Source organism: Procambarus clarkii, chromosome 6 (genome assembly GCF_040958095.1).
Source record: "Procambarus clarkii isolate CNS0578487 chromosome 6, FALCON_Pclarkii_2.0, whole genome shotgun sequence".
Taxonomy (NCBI): domain Eukaryota; kingdom Metazoa; phylum Arthropoda; class Malacostraca; order Decapoda; family Cambaridae; genus Procambarus; species Procambarus clarkii.
In genome coordinates this window covers 54,941,809-54,953,279 of record NC_091155.1, presented here as the reverse complement: position 1 = coordinate 54,953,279, position 11,471 = coordinate 54,941,809, and the positions used below count along the sequence as shown (strand labels likewise).

Genomic DNA, 11,471 nt, shown 5'->3' with positions numbered 1-11,471 from the left:
GTATGAGTCACTAGTATGCTCTGATATATGTTCTGCAATGAAAATAAAGATTGTTTTGTTGTTAATTACTCCATAAATGTGTAATGTGTTAATTCAGTCTAAAATCTTTTTGCAACGTTTATATGCGATATACGTAGCTGGAAACTACCTAATATATGAAAATAATAGTTACAACATTCTATTAATATATAATGTTGAAATAAATATCACACAAAGTCTGTATATCTGTTTTTAGATGTCTTATAAATTTTTTTTTAAAATAGTATTAATGATGTTTGTGAATCTTGAGTAAAAATTATGTTAATTATTATTAATCTAATTGTTATTATTTTAAGTAAAAGAATTGCAAGTATTCGCATAACCACGGGATCTCTGTGTATGAATGCACGGATTTGTTTTTGTTATGAGAGGGACGCCTTAGAAAGCATGGTGTAGGCCACCTGTGGCTCGCATCCGATCCCACGATCGTCGTCGCCCCTAAATCAACACAACAGGTATTTAGTATTTACGATTATAATAAGTAATATTTCTTTTATAATAATATTGCAGCAGGTGGTGTAGTGGTAGGACACTCGCCTGGCGTTCCGCGAGCGCTATGTCATGGGTTCGTATCCTGGCCGGGGAGGATTTACTGGGCGCAAATCCTAAACTGTAGCCTCTGTTTAACGCAACAGTAAAATGTGTACTTGGATGAAAAAACGATTCTTCGCGGCGGGGATCGTATTCCAGGGACCTGCCCGAAACGCTACTCGTACTAGTCGCTGTACAAGAATGTAACAACTCTTGTATATATCTCAGGTTAGGGGCTAGGTATTTACACTCTTAGGTCAGCAAACTAGCTAGAAGGTTAGACTATTAGACTCCACTGGTCAATCAGGGCCCTGCATGACTCAGCTTATCCTAACCTAGCACAGCTTAAACCATCTTAGCATAGTTCATTCTAGCTGTGCATAGTGCTTGCACAGCCTTGCTTATCCTAGTTTACCTCTTCCTAGCCTACCGTAGCCATGCCTATCCCAGTATACCCTTACCTAGTCTTGCCTAGCCTAACCCTGCCTTGCTTTTAAACATGACCAGTCCTTCCTACCCTAGCCAAGCCCTGACCAGCTTAGCCAAGCCAATCCCTGCCAAGATTTAGCATAGCCTTGCCTTTTTATTAATATATAGAGGGTACCACCTCTGGTTGAGTATGTAGGAACCCTCCACTTATAGGGTTGAGGGTTACATATATATATATATATATATATATATATATATATATATATATATATATATATATATATATATATATATATATATACATATATATATATATATATATATGCGGAAAATCCACAGAGAAATATGAAATGAGGTGAACGTTTCGGCTTTGTTAAAGCCTTTGTCAACACCAGACTGACCACGGGATCAGTTAGATCAGTTGCGTTAGGTCAGTCTGGTGTTGACAAAGGCTTTAACAAAGCCGAAACGTTCACCTCTTTTCATATTTCTCTGTGGATTTTCCACATAAAATGATCAGTGTTTTGTGATCGTCAATTGCATATATATATATATATATATATATATATATATATATATATATATATGTCGTACCTAATAGCCAGAACGCACTTCTCAGCCTACTATTCAAGGCCCGATTTGCCTAATAAGCCAAGTTTTCATGAATTAATGTTTTTTCGTCTACCTAACCTACCTAACCTAACCTAACCTTGCTTTTTTTGGCTACCTAACCTAACCTTACCTATAAATATAGGTTAGGTTAGGTTAGGTAGGGTTGGTTAGGTTCGGTCATATATCTACGTTAATTTTAACTCAAATAAAAAAAAATTGACCTCATACATAGAGAAAAGGGTTGCTTTATCATTTCATAAGAAAAAAATTATAGTAAATATATTAATTCAGGAAAACTTGGCTTATTAGGCAAATCGGGCCTTGAATAGTAGGCTGAGAAGTGAGTTCTGGCTACTAGGTACGACATATATATATATATATATATATATATATATATATATATATATATATATATATATATATATATATATATATATATATATATATATATATATATATATATATATATATATATATATATATATATATGTCGTACCTAATAGCCAGAACGCACTTCTCAGCCTACTATTCAAGGCCCGATTTGCCTAATAAGCCAAGTTTTCATGAATTAATGTTTTTTCGTCTACCTAACCTACCTAACCTAACCTAACCTAGCTTTTTTTGGCTACCTAACCTAACCTTACCTATAAATATAGGTTAGGTTAGGTTAGGTAGGGTTGGTTAGGTTCGGTCATATATCTACGTTAATTTTAACTCCAATAAAAAAAAATTGACCTCATACATAGAGAAAAGGGTTGCTTTATCATTTCATAAGAAAAACATTATAGTAAATATATTAATTCAGGAAAACTTGGCTTATTAGGCAAATCGGGCCTTGAATAGTAGGCTGAGAAGTGAGTTCTGGCTACTAGGTACGACATATATATATATATATATAATATAAATAATGTGTGTGTAAACATGCCACGTGTGTGTAAATCACAAAAATTAACACTTGATGAAAAATGTGACAGTGTCAGACCACGGAGGAAGAATTGAAACAGGAATTTCCTTAAGTACTTTCATATATTAATACATCTTCAGAAGGAATAATTTTTTATATAAATTAAATTAAAAAAAATCATTCCTCCATGGTCTGACACTCATATATATATATATATATATATATATATATATATATATATATATATATATATATATATATATATATATATATATGTGTGTGTGTGTGTGTGTGTGTGTGTACTCACCTAGTTGTGCTTGCGCTGGTTGAGCTCTGGCTCTTTGTCCCGTATGTATGTATTCATATATATATATATATATATATATATATATATATATATATATATATATATATATATATATATATATATATATATATATATAATATTTTATATATCCTGCCTGAAATGCTGCGTGTACTAGTGGCTTTACAAGATAGTTCTTATAAAGATAGCATTTTGTGGTTATTCTCTATATCTGGTTCACCTAACAGTAAATAAGTACCTGGGAGTTAGACAGCTGCTATGGGCTGCTTCCTAGGGATGTGTGTGTGTGTTTTTATTCATGTTGAATTTTACAAACTAGGAAGAGATGTTTGTAAAAAAAAAATCAAATATTTTTGAAAGTATAAGTAGATTCGATATTTTTCTTTAATTGTTTATGTCTGCTGTCTCGCCTCCTTTATAAAATGGCATCATTCTTGCTTTTTTAAGGATATCAGGAAAAGTAAGGCACTCCAGAGATTTGTTGACTCCTTCCTAGTGTTGCCTAGCCCAGCCCAGCCTAGACAAGGCAGGCTGGGCATCCTAGCCTCACGCAGCTTAGCCCCAACCTACATGTAGCATCCCAGTCCATCCTAAGTGATCATTACCTTACTGGCTGTGTTTTCTCTTCAGCCCTGAATGTAATGTGGTGGAACATAAGCAGATACATATCAGGTCTTAGAGAATCTGTACTTCATACATTTCTTAATAATGTCTCACAAATATTTAAATAATTAAAAAAAAATTGTATAATAACTTCATATTATTCTTGCAATTTATTTTTGCATTTTTTTTATACAAAATTTACATTTTAAAAGATTACCTCTATTTTTAGATTGATGACTTGAAGACTACAGTGCCATCCAAAGCAAATCATGGTCTTAAAATATCTCCTAGCAATGACGAGACCAATTTTCACAGAGATCAAATTTTTGCTAAGCAGTAGTCACAGGTAAATATATATTATATATATAATATTATATATATAAAATTAACTACTTCATTGCTCAAAGCACCTTTAGACATTCTGAGAGTTGTGCTATTTTATTAAAAAATTAATTAGGCTATATTTTAATGTTTTGTAATGTTTTCATTACTTTTTTTGTTTTGAAATATAAATTGTTGAGTTTTGAAACATTTTGACATTAACTATACCTGAATATTTATAAACAAAAAAATACCAGAACTATGTCCTTGACAATTGCACTAAGAAGTCTTTGCCAAAATCAGGTGCTCAGTGCAGTAGTTAAAAACTTAAAAGTTGTACCACCTCTGGTGCAAGATTAGGGACCCATAGCCTCAGAGAAGAAAATAGAGAGTACTCAGAGAAGGCCTTGAATAATAGGCAGGCTGTTTGTGTGTGTTTCGACGGTAAGCTTGCTGACACCAAATGTAGTTACCTAAGTGTAGTTACAGGATTAGAGCTACGCTCGTGGTGTCCTGTCTACCCAGCACTCTTTGTCACATAATGCTTTGAAACTACTGACGGTCTTGGCCGCCACCACCTTCTCACTTAACTTGTTCCAACCGTGTACCACTCTGTATGCGAAAGGAAATTTTGTTATATTTCTTTGGCATCTTTGTTTAGTTAGTTTAAATCTATGACCTTTTGTTCTTGAAGTTCCAGGTCTCGGGAAATCTTCCCTATCGATTTTATCAATTCCTGTTACTATTTTGTACATAGTGATTTTATCACCTCTTTTTGTTGTCTTCTAGTTTTGGCATATATAATGCCTCTGACCTCTCCACATAGCTCTTGCCCTTTAGTTCTGGGAGCCACTTAGTAGCATGTCTTTGCACCTTTTCCAGTTTGTTGATGTGCTTCTTAAGATATGGGCACCACACAACCGCTGCATATTCTAGCCTTGGCCGAACAAAACTCGTGAACAATTTCTTTAGTATTTCGCCATCCATGTATTTAAACGAAATTCTGAAGTTAGAAAGCGTGGCATAGGCTCCTCACACAACGTTCTTTATGTGGGCCTCAAGTGATAGTTTTCTATCTAGAATCAACCCTAGACCTCTTTCTTTTATCAGAATTATATAAAGATTTCTCACAAAATTTGTAGGTTGTGTGGGATCTATGTTCTATTCCACATTCCATAACATGGCATTTATTCACATTAAATTTCATTTGCCAAGTGGTGCTCCATATATTTATTTTGTCCAGGTTTTCTTGAAGGGCATGATAATCATCTAAATTTCTTATCCATCCCATTATCTTAGCATCATCAGCAAACATGTTTATATAATTCTGTATTCCAACTGGTAGATTATTTATGTAGACAATGAACATTTCTGGTGCATGTACTGTGGTACTCCACTTGTGACACTTCTCCAGTCCGATTGCCTCTGATTACTGCCCTCATTTTTCTATCAGTCAGAAAATTTTTCATCCATGTTAGAAGCTTACCTGTCACCCATCCAAAATTTTCTAGTTTCCAGAACAACCTCTTATGTGGAACTCTGTCGAAAGCCTTTTTTATGTCTAGATAGATGCAGTCGACCCAACTACCTTTTTCCTTTAAAATCTCTGTGGCTCAATCATAGAAACTGAGTAAATTCGATACACAGGATCTTCCAGATCGAAAACAATACTGTCTGTGTGATATTATATAATTTCTCTCCAGGTGTTCTACCCATTTAGTTTTTATTATTGTTTTTTTCAATCTTTTCACTGTTACACTTGTCAATGATTCAGGTCTATAACTGAGAGAGGTGGGGTCTTCCCTGTTGCCACTTTTGTAGATTGGAACTATGTTAGCCTTTTTCCACATGTTTGCTATGACTCCTGTACACAGGGATGCCTGAAAGATCAGGTGAAGTGAAAGGCTGAGCTCAGATGCACATTCTCTCAGAACCCATGGTGAAACTCCATCTGGACCAACTTCTTTGTTCTTACTTAGCTACTTTAGCATATTTTCCACTTCATCTCTAGACACCTCTATACGCTCTATGATGTTCTCAGAAATTCTTATTGTGTCTGGTTCTCTTAAGATTTCATTTTTTATAAACACACTTTGGAACTTTTGGTTTAATGTTTCACACATTGCATTATCATTTTCTGTGAATCTGTTTCCTATTTTCAACCTCTGGATATTATCCTTTACCTGCAATTTGTTGTTTATGAATTTGTAGAATAGGCCCAGTTCTGTTTTACATTTATCCATTATCCCTTTTTAAAAATTTCTTTCTGCCTCTCCCCTTACTGCTGTATAGTTGTTTCTCGCATCTTTGTATCGCTGGTATGATTGGGGGTTTGGCTTCTTTCTATGTTGATACCTGTTTGATGGGGTTCTGCTCTTCTACTCCCCAAGCCCGGCCCGAGGCCAGGCTCGACTTGTGAGAGTTTGGTCCACCAGGCTGTTGCTTGGAGCGGCCCGCAGGGCCACATACCCACCAAAACAGTCCAGTTTTCTCCTGAAGATGTCCACGGCTGTTCCGGCAATATTTCTTATAGTCGCTGGGAGGACGTTGAACAACCGCGGACCTCTGATGTTTATACAGGGCTCTCTGATTGTGCCTGTGGCACCTCTGCTCTTCACTGGTTCAATCTTGCATTTTTTTCCATATCGTTCACTCCAGTACGTTGTTATTTTACTGTGTAGATTTGGGACCTGGCCCTCCAGTATCTTCCATGTGTATATTATTTGGTATCTCTCTCGTCTCCTTTCTAGAGAGTACATTTGGAGAGCTTTGAGACGATCCCAATAATTTAGGTGTTTTATCTCGTCTATGCGTGCCGTATATGTTCTCTGTATTCCCTCTATTTCAGCAATCTCTCCTGCTCTGAAGGGGGAAGTGAATACTGAGCAGTACTCGAGACGGGACAACATAAGTGACTTGAAGAGTACAACCATTGTGATGGGATCCCTGGATTTGAAAGTTCTCATAATCCATCCGATCATTTTTCTGGCTGACGCAATATTTGCTTGGTTATGCTCCCTAAACATTAGATCGTCGGACATCATTATTCCCAAATCCTTGACATGCTGTTTTTCTACTATGGGAAGATTCGATTGTGTTTTGTACCCTGTATTATGTTTCAGATCCTCATTTTTGCCATACCTGAAATTTATCACTGTTAAACATCATGTTATTTTCTGCTGCCCAATCGAAAACTTTGTTGACATCTGCTTGTAGTTTTTCAATGTCTTTCATTCCATTTTTGTGTCTTTTGGTCTGTGGCCCTCTCTCAATTTCTGTTGAACCAATCCTGTTTTCTGGCCCTGCATCTCTGTTTTGGTATGAATGTTTGTATGCCTTCATTGTATATTTTGCAAAATTTGGCATACATTTAATTTACTTCCCTGTCTAGCAACAAGTCTGCCTAATTACTTATTAAAAAAAATTTGAAGTTCCCCATAGTGACCTCTCTCTCTTGAAATCAAGTTTATCAACTGTTTCAATGTCCCCATTTTCTGTGTGTGTGTGTTTGGAGGCTAAGCTTGCTGATACCATGTGTGTGTGTGTGTGTGTGTGTTTGGAGGCTAAGCTTGCTGATACCATGTGTGTGTGTGTGTTTGGAGGCTAAGCTTGCTGATACCGTGTGTGTCTGTGTTTGGAGGCTAAGCTTGCTGATACCATGTATGTGTGTGTGTGTGTGTGTGTGTGTGTTTGGAGGCTAAGCTTGCTGATACCGTTTGTGTGTGTGTGTGTGTGTTTAGAGGCTAAGCTTGATGATACCATGTGTGTATTTGGAGGCTAAGCTTGCTGATACCATGTGTGTGTGTGTGTTTGGAGGCTAAGCTTGCTGATACCATGTGTGTGTGTGTGTGTTTGGAGGCTAAGTTTGCTGATACCATGTGTGTGTGTGTGTGTTTGGAGGCTAAGCTTGCTGATACCATGTGTGTGTGTGTGTTTGGAGGATAAGTTTGCTGATACCATGTGTGTGTGTGTGTATTTGGAGGCTAAGCTTGCTGATACCATGTGTGTGTGTGTGTGTTTGGAGGCTAAGTTTGCTGATACCATGTGTGTGTGTGTGTGTGTTTGGAGGCTAAGCTTGCTGATACCATGTGTGTGTGTGTGTTTGGAGGATAAGTTTGCTGATACCATGTGTGTGTGTGTGTTTGGAGGCTAAGCTTGCTGATACCATGTGTGTGTGTGTGTTTGGAGGCTAAGCTTGCTGATACCATGTGTGTATTTGGAGGCTAAGCTTGCTGATACCATGTGTGTGTGTGTTTGGAGGCTAAGCTTGCTGATACCATGTGTGTGTGTGTGTTTGGAGGCTAAGTTTGCTGATACCATGTGTGTGTGTGTGTTTGGAGGCTTAGTTTGCTAACACCGTGTGTGTACTCACCTGTTTAAATAATAATAGGGGTGTGTACCACCTCTGGTGCAATTGTAGGGACCCACAGCCTTGAAGAAAATAGAGTATTCAGAGAAGACCTTGTGGATTCTCACTGAACACTAATCTTTTCTTCTCCTATCACCCCTCTTATTTTGTTTTATGCTGTATTCTATTATATATCATATAAATACATAGCCAAATGGCAATATTTATTATGTCTATACAAAAAGAAGACATCCACTTTATTTTTTTTCTCTCCTTTGTTTCTATGTGGATTTTGTTGTGACTAATGATTCTCCTCCTTCCCATCAACAGGTCTTCCTCACTGGGCTTGCTCGGCTTTTGTGTTACTGTGAGGGTGCCATCATCGTTTACCCTTCAAGACTGACTATTGCTGGCATTACATTTGTGGACTTCCCTTCACAGTAAGCAGTCCTTCTCCATATGGTGATTGTCCAGGGCAAGCAGGGTGTGACTGCCATCTTGGAGAAGCAGGGTCTTTTAATATGAAGAATCTTCCGTCTTCTCTACTTACGCCAGCTTGTGCCGGCCTTGCATTCTTGTTACTTCATGGCCCTTGGGCCTTTTTTATTTATTTTACATAATAAATTTTTTTATTAATACCCGTGTTTCACAAGAGATCCTTAACATTTTAAGCACCAATTGTATTGACTAATGTACGTCTTGTAACCTTTAAGACATAAATAGACAAGACATAGATAAATGAGTGAATAATACTGAGTGACTAGGTTAGGGCGAGGAACATAGTACAGTGTCTGACTTTGGAAGAATGCCTACTGTTTTAGAAACCTTATTGCCATGATCATAATCGTATGGGTTAAAAAGCATTTGTTGTCACTCCTACACTGTGGCTTGTTGAGCTTGAAACCTTTGCTCCTTGTTCGTGTTACATCTGACCTTTTGAAGAAATTGTATGAATCAATATCCTCCAAATTGTTCAGTATTTTAAAGGTTTCGCTCTATTACTCTCTCATTTGCATATATCTAAGCATATAGATTAGATATAGATTTAGATTAGATTTTTTATTCAGGTAAAGGTACATACATTGCAGATGAGTTACAAAGGGAAAGACATCGACTAGAGTTCACTAGCTCTATTGGAAGAGAAACGTCTGCAAGACAAGTGTGGGCAAAAATTAAGGTAGCAGCGGCTCACAACGACCCCCAACGGCTTCATTTTGTATCTTCTCCAACTTGCTCATCCTACCTTTACCAAAACAAGAAATGACAGGTGCAGCATAATCAATAAGAAATCTTACAGTACTCAAGTACATCATTCGTAGCACTTGGACTCCCACTCCTTTCCACAGCATGCCAAGGCCTTCAGAGGTTGTAATCTCTTCCGACATTGACTCAACAGTCTGTTCATCTCAGTTTCCAAACTCTCATAGGTATATCCAACATATATGCCTAAATATTTATATATATTAACTCTCTATATTTTTACCGTTTATTTCCAATATAATGGGCCTCCGACTTCTACATTCAAACTTTAGTTTTGTCTTCATTAACCACTAGTCCCATGTGGTGACACTGGTTTCCGAAATTGTCCAACACTGTTTGAATCTTTGAAATATCTTTGCCCTGAAACAAAATATCATCAGCATATATGATTGGAGTTACCCAATTTGAGTATTTCTCAGATGCTATCTTATTCATTAGTACATTAAACAGGGTGAGACTCAACACTCCTCCCTGAGGTGTGCAGAGTTCTTGACCTTGATACCTTGAACCATACAACCTTGATACCACACCTGAGCCTTCCTTTCCTGAAGATAATCCCTTATCCAGCGCAATAATCTCCCTTCAACACCAAGACCAGCTAATTCATATAAAATAACCTCTTTGTTGGCTTTATCAAAAGCTCCTTATAAATCAATAAAAATTCTATAATAATCATTACCATTAGCTAGACATTTAATAATACAGTCAGAGGTACTTTTTCCTCTGAGGAACCCGAAAAATTATTAGACAGCTGATCACCTATTATATACAAAAGTTTATTTAAAATGATCCTCTCCATCATTTTACAAAAACACGAGGTTAAAGACACAGGTCTGTACTCTCCATTGGCTTTAGGGATAAGGATGATCATAGTTCTTTTTCATTTACTGGGAGTTCTGCCCTCTTTATAACTAATATTAAAGAGGTCTAACAGCGGGCTTTTCGTCATAATGGCAAGTTCATTAAGTATTTCATAAGTTACTCCATCCTCCCCAGGGGGCGGTAGATTTCCCAACTTTAATCGCCGTTATTAGTTCTTCTCTGGTAATACCTGTGCAAGTGACATCACCACTGTTACCTGCTGTAAGTATAAAATCCTTTCTTAGATCTTTCCAAGAATCAAACGACTCTCTCGTTACAGCGGGTAATTAAATGAACTAAGTTTGGCAGCTTCCGCCCATACATTTACGAGACCTTTTGCAATTCCTTACGGGTCAGGATGTGCAACAAAATTATGCTTTTTACCCCTTATTTCATTTATGTCTTGCCAGATTTCCTTCAAGTTTGTTACTCCTAACTTTCTCTGCAAACTCCTGCCAATACTTGCTCCAAATTTCCTTTCTCTTCTCCGCACACTTTTATGGGGGGATGCTTTTCTATACCAGATGTTTTCCGGTTCAATGTTGCATTAAATACATCTACCTCCTTAATTAAATCTTAATAAAATGCTTCTGCCGAAACTGGCTTATAAGTATCATACCAAGACTTAATATGACCAACAAGACCCCTTAATTCTCCCTTATTAAACTGTAAGCTTTTCCTCTGAAGGCAGGCATGCTTTTTATCTTGTTTAAGCTGTATTTGTAATGCAAAATCTCTTAGCATTTCATCCACAGTAAGACAATTCTCCTCTATGCCCTCAGCATTTATCAAACAAGCATAATCTAATCTCCCTCCCCTCAGATGAGTAGGAGAGGGCTCGCCCAGCAGTTGAACATCTTCATGTTCAACATGTTCATCTTCATGTTCAGATTGTTACCATCCCTATCCCCAGTTTCCTGGAGTGCTGCTATGTTAATATTCTCTCTAAGAGTATAATAGTGTACATCCACCGCTCTAGTTTTTAATCCATTAACGTTCCAAGATAATATTATCAATCTACTTTCATCCATGAACTCCGTAATATTTTTTCTTTCTCCTCACTTGCACAACTACTACTAACATCGAAGGTAATAGTATTCATATCTATTTTCTTTGTTATTTCTGTATACCTTTTTACTTTAACGAAGGTACCCCCCAGGTGTAGGGAGGAATGATCTTTTCCAGGTATATTTTGAAAATCAGCATCGTTTTGCCACGTACCGCTTCGGTGGGTAGGC

The 11,471-nt window shown here is 37.0% G+C and overlaps 1 long non-coding RNA gene across 1 annotated transcript; it reads left to right on the top strand.

Annotated features, from left to right (window-relative positions):
- The first annotated feature begins 305 nt into the window (after positions 1–305).
- On the top strand, positions 306–8,676 carry LOC138355165 (uncharacterized). Its single transcript, XR_011223885.1, has 3 exons — positions 306–494; positions 3,673–3,789; positions 8,443–8,676. It is a non-coding gene; the product is annotated as an uncharacterized lncRNA (long non-coding RNA).
- The last annotated feature ends 2,795 nt before the right edge of the window (positions 8,677–11,471 follow it).